Source organism: Colius striatus, chromosome 19, assembly GCF_028858725.1.
Source record: "Colius striatus isolate bColStr4 chromosome 19, bColStr4.1.hap1, whole genome shotgun sequence".
NCBI classification, from domain to species: domain Eukaryota; kingdom Metazoa; phylum Chordata; class Aves; order Coliiformes; family Coliidae; genus Colius; species Colius striatus.
In genome coordinates, this window is record NC_084777.1 from 6187224 (window position 1) to 6201340 (window position 14117).

Genomic DNA, 14117 nt, shown 5'->3' on the forward strand with positions numbered 1-14117 from the left:
CTCCGCCCCCCTCGCCGCGGGCGGCCCGCGCGCAGCCGCACAGCGCCCGGCCGCCGGCCCCGCCCCCGCCGCCCGCCCCACGCCGGGCGCCCATTGGCCGCGCCTTGCGGGCTCGGAGCGAGCGGTGGGCGGGGCGGCAGCGGAGACACAGAGGACGGCGCGGGAGGCGGGAGAAGGACGCGGGCGGGGGGGGGGGAGCGGGGCGGCGGCGCGCGCAGGTGTGCGCGGGAGCGGGGGGCGGGCGCACGTGGCCCCGCGGCTGCCGCGCTCGAGGCTCGCGCCGCCGCTCCCCGCACGCGCCCCCGCGGAAGAGGGACGGAGACTGGCGTTCGGCATCCCCGGTCGCCGCATAGTCCCCAAATCGGCGGCTGTGCCCCGCTGCCCCGGGCCCACCCTCGGCGCCAGCTCCGGTGTCCGCAGAGGCTGCGTGAGGTGACGCCGCGTGCCCACCCTGCCATGAGCTGGGGACACGCGGCTCCCTGCGCTGCCTCCCTCAGCTGGAACACGACCCAGAGCAGTGCTGCGGGCGTTGTGAGGGCGCACGGGGCCCGTCAGTCACATCGAGCGCACACGGTTAATGTGGGAGCACAACTGTAGAAGGTCACTGAGCCCGGGCGTCTGCCAGCACACCTGCCACTGCACCAAGCGCAAGCCGACTTTAAATAACCCTTTTTGTGCCTTTCCTGTCCACCTGTCATGGAAGAGCTCATTGCAGCTTCACAGCTACAGCTCTGTTCTCATCTTAAAGTAACAGCCAAGACAATCTTTTCCAGCAGAATATGTGGCATAGCGTTCACAGATAAATATGATCCACATCAGGCTGAAAGCAAATAACAGCTTTGATGAAGTCGACACCCACCTTTTGTGTTTGCTTTTGCTTTCCAGTCACACAATATTGCTGTTCTCCCTGCTTGTTTCCTTCTTGTCCTTCCAATGGACTTACTCAACAAGGCCTGGATTAGTTCCTGCCTCCTCAAAGGTCTCAACTAGTTTACAGATTCCTGCTCCCACCTGTTGCTTCCAAATCCCAGTTGCTTTTTCTTTTGTATTCCCAGCTGTCACGTCCCACCACCTATGTCCTGGCTTCCGCTGCCACCCACAACTGCTGCCATATGTCCACGTTGTGCCTCCCCCTGCAAACAGCAGGAGAGAGGAGCTGTCATCCCTTAGTCCTCTGCTTTCACAGGCAGCAATGAGCTCAACTGCTGGGCACAAAAAGTAAGAAAAGCAACTTTATAAATGCAAGATTGTCAAATCCTTCCCAAGAACGATGTCTGGAGGCTTTCCTGAAGTCCATCACAGTGAGGTGACTTCTCTCATACTCTGTGTGTGTTTCCCAAGATCAGTTAATACGGACATCTTCCCATTCAGACAAGGTAATATCATGTGTGTGACTTGGGTTTTTCCTTCTGTTTCCCTTGAATCTCTTTACTATGCAGTTTTATCTGCTTGATTTGTTTTCCTCTTTTCTCACCTGTAATTTACTATTATATTGTCTTTCTCTGGATTAGCCTTCGAAGGGCTTTGATCTGGAAATGCAGGCTGTATGTCTGCAAGCTAGTTCCAAGCAGGAACACGATCCAAGCAGCCTCTGCCATCCCCCTGCTAGAATGCCTCCTTAAGTCTATGAATTACTAGGTGTTTCTGAACTACATGAGTAAGGTCATCCACTGATGTACAGAAAGTCAATAAATTGTTAATTTTAACTGCTGTACTGTTAAAAATACTCCCATGATCTGTTTATCCAACCCTAAAACTAGCTGTTGTCAAGAAATGAGTATAAATTATATCAATATTAAAAGAAACACATATGGAATTGTGAGGCATACAAAAGCCATGCTTTCATGCAGAAAGAGAATGCAGGGAGTTCAATGCTTGGGGCAGGATGTCGTGTTCTTTCACATACTCCTCTTTTTTGTGTGCTTTCTTCAATGTAATGCTGGTGATGTGCTGCTCACTGCTTCCTGATACATCTTTTGTCCTAACTCAGCTCACTTCCTGTTAGAAAAGTTGTGTTAACATCAATATTTCTTCTCCAATTATACATTCTTTCACTCCAGCTAACCAGGTACCCTCTACTTTCTGTCTAACTCCTGGGCACGTCTCATCAAAGGTCTCAAAACATCAGGTGCTTACGTGCTTCTGGGGCTTGGCTCAAAGAATTTGACGATGATTCACAGAATGAGGCCCTCTCTGCTCTCTCCTCCTTGCTTTATAGAAAAGTAAAGAAGTAAAACCAAGCCACTGAGTTAGAGCAGTTGTTGAGTCGTTGAGCCCTGGGAAGGCTGAGGCGAGCACCCAGCAGCTTTTGCCGCTGAATTGATTTACTGTTTGTTCTTGCTGCAGTGTTAACGTGTACGCTCAGGAGGAACATGACTCAAATACTTGTGAAGAAGCAAGCAACAGCACAACTCGCAGCTCAGTCTGAAACTCTTCTTCCATGTAAGTCCCCCAAACCCCATGTAGTTAAACTGCAAAGGAAGGAGAATGGTACCTAGGTTGTATAAAGCCTTGTTGTTACATATTACCTGCTGTTACACAAGACTTTCAGAAATGACAGACAATGCTTAGAGCTAATACAGAGCTGTATTGAATAGCCCTGGTATTGTAACAAAAGTGATAAATACTTAAGAGATTTAACTGGTAAGTGTCCAGTTACCTCCCTTTGCTTCTTTCTAATGTTTTCCATTATCTGTAACTGACCTCTAAGGCAGTTTTAGTCCTTGAATAACTGTTGAGGGATTAAAGTGCACAGTTATAATCCCGTGATAGATTATGTCCTCCTCTCATCTTCTTGTAAGACCTTTCTCAGCTCTGATAGCATCAAATGTAATAGAACAGTAACATTTCATCCTGAACTGTACTGTCCAAGTAGCTCTGCTGCCCATAGCACAAGCAGCTCTTTTCCCTCTGCGTTAGAGTTAGCATTCCTGTGTTGGTCTGAACTCAGCGTGCATGGCTCAAGTTGCAAAACTGTACTGTCTGTGGCATCTTCCAAACTCAGCACAAGAGTTCTCTGGTGTTGACAAATAAAGGAGTAAGATCTTTAAGCCTTCCAGATGGCAATGACTTTGTCAGAGGAATGAAGACAATTCAGGTTAGTTTTCCTTTATGTGTATTTGGGACAAAGGTGGACTTGGGAGCAGGTGATAATGATCAATGGCCTTACAGTGTACACAAAGTGTAGCAGTAACTGTGTGGTTTTCTCAAGAACTGAGTAAACAGAGCTTCTTTGTAAAGATAACTTCATATTTGCTCCTTGATGCGAAAGTTCTTTCCTTAGGTGTGTTACAAGACAGACATAATTGGTAATCATGCTTAGTTCCTGGAATGTCAGCTCAGCTGTAAATATAAAACACAAACCCCTCCATTTGGCAAGTGAAATCAGACAATGTGCTAAATCCTGCCAAATACAATGCAATGATGTGTGAAAAAGGAAAGAAGAGTTCCTTTCCTTCAAAGTCTTTCTGCAATGCCACAGGGGCATAAATCAAATCATGCACGTGAATGTAATTAATAGTAACTTACATTTTTATAGCCTTCCATCCCAAAGAATCTCACAGCCTTTACAGAAATCATTGTAGAGAAAGAAAAACAAGGACTGTTTGACCACTGCTTAACAAGTGTACATCTAGGCTGGGAGCCTGGTCTCCCACAAAGAACTTGAAGGCTTGGGCTCTGTATTAGGAAAAAAGGTTCCCCCTTGGAGTGCAGGACCAATTTTTTTAGAGTATATGAAAGCTTTTAAATTACTGAGTACACCAGTGAGTTGAAGGCTGCCCAACACCTCGAGCACACATAAGCTTGTACTTGATAGTGAGGTCTGACCGGCATATCAGTGCTTACTGGAAGCAGCAGGCAGCGACACACTGGCTGGTTTGCTGCGTGTAATCAGTTTGACAGCCCCCGGGAACTGCTGAGTCTCCAGGACTCTAGAAAGACAGTTTGGCACATGTATTAAACAGTCAAATACCTCCAACTGTTTGTCCATCTCCACTAGTCACAGACCTTCCCAGTTGAGCTCTCACATTAGAACTGAGGGTTTAGATAATGACGGAAGAATCTTCCACGTGTCCTCGCAGTTGTTGCGGTTTAAACCCTTGGATGAAAATATTTCTGGGCTGGTAACTGCCTTTGAAGTGGGATGGTGCTTCAGTACCACTGACAGGGAGGGACTAATAGCATGTAGTTGTATAAATCAAATTTCTATTTGGATTGTTTACATTTTGGTTCAGTTACTATTAGACACAGTTGCTAAACCTGGTTTCTGCTTTTTCCTACATTAACATTTTTAACTTACCAGAGCATTTGCTGGATGGTCATTGTGCTCATTCCCTGATACGAGACACAAAGAGGCAGGCAAAATAATCTTTGAAATCTTAAATTCCAAGTCAAGGAAACCTAAGATATTTCTGAATGTGAGATAAGCTTTTCAGATATGTGTGTAATTAAGAATGTTTTGCTCATGTTTTTCACGTGGGGTGAATTTTGCAGTGAACCGATCTGATATCAGAGCAAGTTCTTTATTGGCAAAGTCTCTGTAAGTTACATTCTGCATTGTGGAACTAAAGAGCCTGTGCTCAAAGAGACATTTGACTGGAGGAGTTTCCTGCCCTTCTTTTCTTTCGTTTAGGTTTTTTATCTCAGGCACTGATGTTGTCCTGCTCATTGGATTCGATGGAGCCCTGTGGCTGTGATGGACTGTGACACCAGACACATATATAAATGCTGTTACAAATCCAGAATGACCAAATTGCAGTGTCTTAAGGAAAAAAAATGTGTAAATATCAACTTGTCCAGATGTGCTACTGCCACTTCCAGATGTGAATACCCGTCCCCTCTTGCCTGAGGAGTTCACAGTCCAGGATGGGATCTGAAATGTACAAAAGTTCTGTTTGATAACGTGTATTTGGCATGTACAACCCTGTCTCTTTGCTGTCTGCAGCACCTGCAGGGTGTCACAGGGGCAGATACCCAGATTTCACTGGTGTGCTCACACCAGTGGATGTTCAAAAGCTCTCTGTAGGGATCCAAAATTATTAGTTTTGCGGGACAGTATTAGAGCCAATCCATATCCTGCACTGAGGCAGTGGAAGACTTCAACCAAGCTTAACACAGCTTACATGAAATACTCCTACACAGAACGCTCAATTGCAGATAAAGACCCTTTCAAAGTGGAATACTGCAGTATTTATACTGGGAGTTAGTCTGGAATAACTGTGCCAACCAGATTTTTATGTAGAAGGCCCTGAAATAATAATTCATAGGGAAAGTAGCTGCTAGTCTTCAGTTTCTTTCAGCAGTGCTCTGTCTGAAGAAAGGCTCTAATTTCCTCACAGCTAGGGCTGCAGCTCTGGTGCTAGATCAAGTCTTTCTGATGAGACACAACAGATATGGGTAAAAACTGATGGAAGTGACACTATTATAAATTTAAAGGAGTGCTGAAGTTTTAGGATAACTGGGCATTAGGGGTAGGACTAGCAAAAACTATACCTTGTGCTTCTGTGAGTTCTTCTGCAGGGAGACTTTCAGGTGATCCTTTCCCTCTTCTCCACTTGTGGCACAATTAAAAGGGAGCCAACATTTCTACAAAGACAGTTTATAAACATTTGCTTTCCAGGATTTTAACCCTGGCCAATTCCTGAGATCCGTATTTCGCATCCCCTCGGTCCTACAGCAGGAAAACTCTTGCTGAATCCTAAACAAAGCTGAGTTATGCTTCAAGATTTGGTCCCTCAGGAATAGCACTGGAGAGTAAAATTTTACACTATGTGTATTCTATCCATTGTCTTGCTACCAAGTGGCAGCCAATGTGGGAATCCTTAGAAACTTCTGTAGAGCACCACTGATACTTGAACTCTCAGGGACAGTAACCTCTTTCTAGCTAGAAAATATCAGAGTGAAATGAACACAGGCAGCGTGGCTCAGTGAAGAGTGAGTATGTTCTTTACAGTTCTGTAGTTTCAAATTGGCATAACTCAAACATGTGCAGTGTCTGGAGCCTTGTGTAGGAGGATAGTGACAGAAAAGGTGAAACAAAAAGAGGAAAATATGTAGAGATCTGTCATATACAGTTTTTGCTGCAATAATACACTGCACACGTTATTCCTTTCATCTGAGAATGTCACAGCTCATTAAAGGAAAAGTTAAATATAAAAAGCTCTGTGAGGAAAGTAATTCTTTTATTGGTAGGTTAACTGAATGCCAGAGTTATTCAGAGTTGTTCCTCATTAGAGCCAGAGACAGAACTCAGGAACAGAACTACTCTCTGACTTCAGCCACATAAAGTGCTGCAGGAGTTGCCAACAATGAAGATCTGCGAGTGGAATTTGGTTAATTGTGTCAGTCTGTAGGAACGCTGATTATTTTTTGCTATTACAATAGCTCTGAGAGCCCTGAGAGTTCTGTGACTGTGATCCCTGTGCACAAGGTGCTACCTGAACACAAAGGAAAGAGGTGGTTCTGCTTTGGAAGAATGCAAAGGCTTTCAAGACAGTATCTGACAAAGTATTTTTTGGTAGAAGTTTCTACTTATGCATTCCCCACCACACGTTCCTCCCCTCTTCCCCTTCTCACTGTCCCTGAATTGTGCCACTGCAAGGTTTTCTTGTCTAGCCCCACGTTAAATTGAATCAGGAAATGGATTTCATTTAGAAATGGTCCTCATAAAACCCATTTATTGTTAACACAGACTAGGACTCTGATCTGGTTCCCTGGTGCAGATGTGTGAGCAGTGTTAGAAGAAAGAGGGTCCCGTGAAAGCAGGAATTGCTTACTTGGAAGAGCTGTTTGTTAAACTGTGCCTCTAACCTAACTGACCAGGTTGCAATTGTAACTGAGGTGAAAAAACAGCTTTTTAAACCAAGTTTTCTTTAAGTCAACACAAACAAACAGAGTAAATCAATAAAATAAGCAGCTTTGCCACCTCAGGTGATACTGTAAAAGTTTTCAGAGCAGCATTTCAGATCATTGACAAAAAGACATCCTTCCCCTTTCAGATTCAAAAATAACATCTCTCAGAAACACACAAAGGAAATAACCTTTAAACCTCGTGTTTGTTTTTGCAGTGCTATGACCGGAAAATAATTTCATCTGCCTTTGCAAGACCGGGAGCAGGGGGGTTGTAAAACAAAGTAGAGACCATTTCCCTCCCACCACAGTCACATCTTTTATCTGACTCACCACTTCTGGGACTCCTGGCAGCACTGGTATTACTGCACTGCAAATTCAAGCATGTGAAAACATTCCCTGTTTTCAGGTTACTTTGCTCACTGTTTGGGTCAGGTCAGTATTCCTTCCTTTAGAGGTCTGGAACTCGACATTCATTGAGTGCTGGATATTCCTGTTCTTAAGCCTTGTGAGAAGGAGCAGCACTGTGGAAAGGGAAGGGGGGGAGGGAAAGGAGAAATGAAAGGGGAGGAGAGTCCATATCTGAAGAGAGACTCCAGACTAGAGAAATTATACTGACATCCATTCAGTTTCCAGCAGGGTCTCCTTCAAGGGCTTTTCCTGAGATGCAAAGGCCCTTGTAATTCACAGAGGCATTTACATGCACGTGGCCCTCCAGGAGCTAAGGTATAACTGTACTCCTGGATAATAACAACAAAGAATACTACCAGACTCCTATTGAAATGTCAACCAGGCACTCCTGTTGTAGAAAGTAACAAAGAGATGCTAATACAATTAATTATGAAGCCTCAGTACCCTCATTAACACATCTTTAGTGCCTAGATCTTTGAAAATCAGCTGTATAAAGTGACTGTCAGAGTTAATTCCTTATAAATTGCCTCCTGTCACATCCCAGACTGCAGCAAGCTCTCCCAGGCCCTGTCAATGCTACGAAATCTGGAGGTTTTAGTACTGATGCAGTTATAGTGGTGTTATTAAAGGTATAAGCTGTTGCATAAGCAGGAGTCTGTCAGGCTGGAGTACAGCAGAAGAAACATGCCTTCAGTCAACCCAGCTTCCAGAAGTGGTAGCAGAAACGACAAAAGCTTCAATCAGTTACATGGAAATCTAAAGGCAAATGAAGAACAGGAATGAAAGGTGTCACATAACTTGGCATGACAATGTTTCCCCACGGTTTTTTTACATGAGGATGGCAGCCAGTTTGTAGTTCTCCCTCCTTCCCTCCTCCTCCTGCCTTTACAACAGCATTTCAGCTCCAGGCCTCATTCCACTCATCCTCCCTCCCCACCACTCCCGCTCACAAGTATATATTTCAATAGACTTCGGCTACATGGAGTTCCAAAACCAGCATGTAATTGGTGCAATTGTCTTTTACACTTCTCCACACAGAGCCACATTCATGCCTTCTTAAGCCCCGTTTTGTCATGTTTTCACTCTGTTTTTTTGGTTAGACTGGCGTCAGAACTCGTGTTGGGAACCCTCCATACACACTAAGGGAAAAAAAGTTCCACAAACTGGCTATACTGGTGTTCACTCTGTTATTGCTGAGCACCAGACTGTTCTGTCAGCTCCAAAAAGATAAAGGTGCCATGTTATAGCTACAATAAAACCCCAGCAATCATTACAAACCACTTGGCAGCTTCTGCAGCAGCAGAGACACTCACACTGACATATCCAATTTGTCTATACAAGATATTCTGCTTCCCTTAATCTTCCACGTGCTTTGGAGGAGATTATGATCTTTCTGCAGTGCATAATACTGTGACATTGTCCCTGTGTGTGTTTGTGTAACATGCTCCAGGATCCTTTGGGATCTTTGTAATACTTTTGGGATAAGAGAACAATCAAAATGGGATGTTTTCATTGTCATGTCAGAAGTGACTTTTACACTAAGATGATTGTGCTGGTCTGGCTAAACTGGCAATATACAGACTCTCCAATTGGAGGTGAAATTGATTATACATATACATATACATAGACATAGACATAGACATATATAAAAGAGTCCTTGCAAATTTGTCCTTCCTACTGTATTAGCTCACATTGTGGTAGGAACATTACTTGATTCTCCACTCAAGGATAACAAATCCCTAGGATGGATTTATTGATCATTCAGCATTCACAGAAATCACGTGTGAGAAATGAAAGCAGCATGCTTGAAATTAAATAAACATACAGATTCCTGAAGAGCAAACGTGAACTAACATGCAAATTCTGCTTGCTTGCTTTGCAGAAGTACAAGTCTGATGGCACTGGGTGGAATTTAACTACTTATTTCTGAACATCCTTTTTTTTGTAACGCCACTTCTGCATGAGCACTACCTGCCCACAAAGCTTTCTGAGCTAGCCAGCTGCTTTAATACCTACTAACTACGAGTCTAACAACTGTCTGAGGTACCAAAGACATCTGAGTTGATGAAACACTGGACAGAACAGATAAATATTTCTTTGGTTAGGCATGGTTACTGAATATGGGATTCATTTAAGGGTTTTCTTCCATGTTGTCAGTGCTGCAAGAGTAGCATGCCAGATTGAACCTTTATTTCTGAGATTAGATAGTGGGCATGCTGGTACAAACTCAGCAGGAACTAGAGGCTGCTGAGTCTAAAAGGAGAGACACTGCCAGTCACCTTGTTGACAGCACCGAGCCTCAGTCCAAGGCAGAGGCTCCCAGCTGCCACCGAGTTCAGAGCACTGTGCCAGCCAGGAACTGGGATCTTGAGCCTTTCACAGATGCCTCTCTCGATATGCCATGGCTGGTGGCTCTGTGCCAGCTCTTGCTTGCCATTCCAAACCTGCCAGCGTGGTGTCTTTGTGCCCCTGTGGTGGTAGCTTGCTGACACCTGCCACAAAGCACTGTCCCTGCGCTCCTTCCCGTTTCGCTTACACTCGACTAAAATCGTTGTCTTATCAAACGAATATGGGAGAGGCAAGACCTGTGCAGAGCAAGAAATCATACCTGTCATATTTAATAACGCCCCCCAACTTCAATTCTACAAAGCATAGCTTTAATTTTAATGGAGATAGATACTTTTAATAACATAGCATGTCTGTAGGTGTAACAGAACTTCAGCAATGAGACAACACGGTAAGTTCAGTATCCAAATCAAAGGGTACAGCTTCTGCAGGGATATTTGGGAGGGGGAACAGGGAAGAGGAGACCAGAAATTAGAAGAAATGGACAAGCTCTTTAGAAATGGCACTGAATGGGACGCAGCTCGAGGATTCACACAGCCTGAGTTAACACACCATGTCCAGGCAAGGACCTGAACCCTCCTTAAGCTACCGAGTGTCCGGTGGGTTACACAGGGACTATGTTCTCAACCCTAACAGCCGTGGTGACCTTCCTTTCCTCTAGGTTTAGTGAACATGTGTATATTAGCTACACATCCACAAAATGTATCAGGTATTGTTGAAACGTTGCTCTGCACTGTAGGAACTCAGGTCCTTCCTTTCCCCTGCCATAAATTCCCAGCATCCTTTGACAAATCATCTAACCCTTATACCTGAAATTTTCCCTTAAAAAAAATGGCACTAGCAGTTCTCTCCCTTGCAGGGCTTTGGCAAAGGTCAAAGAGATGAGGAGCACAAGTGACACTGCAGATAAACAGACTTCAGTCAACTCGTTACTTCTTGGTCTTGCACCTGAACTTCAAACTCATCACCTACAGTAACGTGACAGGGTGCTGCTGTTGCTAAAGTCTTTCAGCCCAGTGATGAAACCGAAGTTTCCTTGTAAATACTGCTGCAGATGGAAGGGACTTGCCAGAAATTCTCCTTCTGGGTAGCATCTTGATTCTATAGGGATATTTCTATTTAATGCAAAGTGAGAGTAACTTCTAGATCAGGAGAGCAAAACACTCTCAAGCAAATGACTCAAAGATCCAGCTCAAACCCAGACAGTATGGGAGCAATATGGGAGCACTGTCTATGCCCAGATAACATGCACAAAATGTCAGCATAAATCCAGCCCAAACTCCACATTGCATCCTTGGGTTAACTCACAGGCAACACAATCAAGTACCCAGACCTCAGCCAAACCACATTTGTCACGCTGGGGAATACAGCAGTGCACAGGGTTGGAATGAACGGGCAGGGACACAGGTTACACCAGCTGAGGGAACAAGCAGGTTCTGGAGTGACAATTCTTTGATAGGAACCCTTTCTGTTGAACACTTTGGTTGGGTTTTGGGTTTTTCTTAATAAATGAGAACACATACAAGGTTTTGTTCTGCTGAACAGACCCATCAGTCAGTACAAGGCAATGCCTTTAATCCCATTTCTCATTGCCAATCTAAGCCCTAAGAACTCTCTCATGGCCAGGCACTCTGAAGTATACATGGTGTTTTCTTCATCCTTACCAGTATCTGGTCGGGGTGGAGGGAATGAAGGGGAAGGCTGTTGTGTGTCTGTATCTTTGGGTAGTGACTGCTGTTTCTGCTGTCTGGAGCTTCAGCAGAACTCCCTTGTTCCATCCACCACAGAGGGCAGTGGCTGCACCCACCCCTGGGTGAATTCTTACTGAGATGTAGCTTAGAATATTTGTTTTGCTCCAAGTCACAGCAATCACACCCCCAGCCTGCACCTTCACTCTTTTATCTCCTCCTTGTTCTTTCTCCCCCAGGGCTTTTTCCCACACTGCTTCCTCTTTACCTCAGCCTTCTTGTTTGTTTTCTGATGCTGATTCGCTCCATTGTGTGAAAGGGAAAACTTATTAATACCTTGTCTCATGAAACACAAAGAAGAAAAAGCACAGATCAGCACTCTAGTAGTAACAGCCACTTAGAGACAATTAGCCTCAGGCTAATAACAACCCTGATCCAAATATCCCCTATTTTCCCTTATTTCCAAGGTAGCATTACTATATCAAACCAAAAGTATCTATGTATCTGATACTGCCATGCCAGCAAGAAAAAGGAAGATATGACTTCTTGAAACACAGTTGGTAGTTTGAAACACCAGCAGAAGAGAAATACTGGGATAAAGGAGGATCAAACTGCAACCACTTTGAACAGTCACCTTCTGGAGCCGTTTGCTCCTCTCTCATCCTCAGGGAAGAGGTCCAGACACGCACATTTCAGAGCACACCTACTCCATTGGCAGTAACTTTACATATTACTTACTTGAAAAATTTGTTTATTTATTTTTGGTCCCTTTCATATACTCGAATTCCAGTTTTCTTACTCACTTTGCCATCTCAAAACCCTCAAACTTTTCTCCTTAAATTCCCTCTGACAAGTTATTTAAAGGTTCTCAATTGCAGTTTGCTCTTAGCATTTTTATTACGATGCAGACTGTCTAGAAAGTCACACTTGTAATAGTTACTCTGCTACCAAACAGTGCTATTCCTTGGCAGTTCTAATCATACCAATTAAAGATAATTTAGAGATGATTTAAGATGCTCTATTTATAGATGAGAAGTCTTAAACATTACGAACCTCTTTAAAAAACTCCACTCTGCTGTTGGGTTCAAATATTTAGGATCAGTTTTTCAACACAAAGTAAACTGAGATTAAAAAAATCTCCCTACTTCCTGTATTTAACTACTTTCAGTAGAGAAACTCATCCAACAACGTTCACTTTATGTTCTGTTAATAGGGTTGTTGAATCTCAATAGAAAAAGACACCTATTCACTCATTAAGGGACACACTCTCACTCTTTTGCCTCTTCAAGCTGATCTCTTGAAAAAATAAGCATTCCTCAGTAAGTGCTGTACTATGATTTCACCAATAATAGCAGCAGAGCACTGCTTTATGATAACAGCAGTCAAGTTCTTGAATGAACACACTGAGGCAGAACATCAGTTTCTCCAAAGAAACTGGAATCCTGTTGTGTCGAAACCAGCACGTTGTCTCCAGTTCTCTTACATCTGTTACAGCTGCTTTGTAAATGGATGCTTAAAACAAGGTGGAAACAGAAAGCTGAATGAGAAATAAAGAAGGCAAAGTAGTCTCAAACCCACAGCTACAGGCACCTGGGTAAAAATCTAAAGATCTAACAAAGAACTTTACAGCTGTGACCTTGGAAATGTGTCAAAATGGGTAGAAGAGGACAGCAGAGTACACTTTCTCATTAAATATTAAAATTCACATCCTAATATTTGACCTGATTAAAAATATGCCATACCACAGGAAAAAAAAGGTATTACAAATACACTTCTTGGTCAAGCCAGTTGTCCATCTAGTCTGTTATCCACTGCCATACAGCAGCAACCAGAAGTGAGGTGCCAGGGGCCTGCCTGTAAGTGGACTGTCACACTCTGTCACTAAAAAGCAGTCTCCTGCTGCTGCTGTCAGAGCTTCCACAGGTGCCAGTGACCTCCCACTGCAGGGGATGCTGAACTTGAACTCTGGAAATTCAGATTCTCTCTTGTGCTAATCAGAGAGAGGCTACAGGGCTAAAAGGGCCATCAGTCTAACCTGTGGGGGCATTTAAATGCTCACTTGGAGTGTCATGAAGGTCCATATAGCCAGGGCAAGAACTATGAGGGACGCACAGTGCAGGACTTGAGATCCAGAGGCTTCACCTCCACCGTTTTCTCCTTGCTTTAGGAGGAGGTGCCACTTCTTTCTGCTTCATTTTCCGTGACTGTAAAACGGCCGAACTGGTTCTTTATCGTGAGTTTTAGGCAATCATCTCCCGCTGCTGTTTGTAAAGCCGTGTCAGTGCCTCAGCAGAACCGCTGCACTGGGCTGTGCCGTAAGTGGGTTCACACGCGCTGACCCGCTCGGGCCTCTCCGCCCGCTGGTGCCACCGCTAAATTTAGCCCATGGCTTCATCGCCAAGCTCTTCCCGTGGAGTTACAGCTCGGGAAGAACGCACAGGCAGAGTCATGCCTGCTAGGAACAGTCACTGAGGAAGCCGCCACGCCAGCCGCGCTGCTGTGTGTACCCGCACGGGCGGGCAGCGGCTGCAGCCGGGCGTCGGCAGCTCCCCGGGCCCCGCCGCCACGGGACTGAGCTTAAACGGCAGCTCCCTCAGAACCAACGGCCGCAGCATGCGAGCAGGCTGCAGCGCACACCGCGCTTTACACTGAATTGCCTCCCCAGCCAGCACACGCCGTACGCGCCGAGCAGAGCGCCTGAAGTCACGTTTGAGGCTGTGTTACAACAACCGCCGCTGCGGCGGGAGGACGGGCCGGGGCTGTTTCTGAGCCGCGCCACGGCACGTCAGCGGCTGCGGGGCCGCAACGTGTACCCTGAGTGCC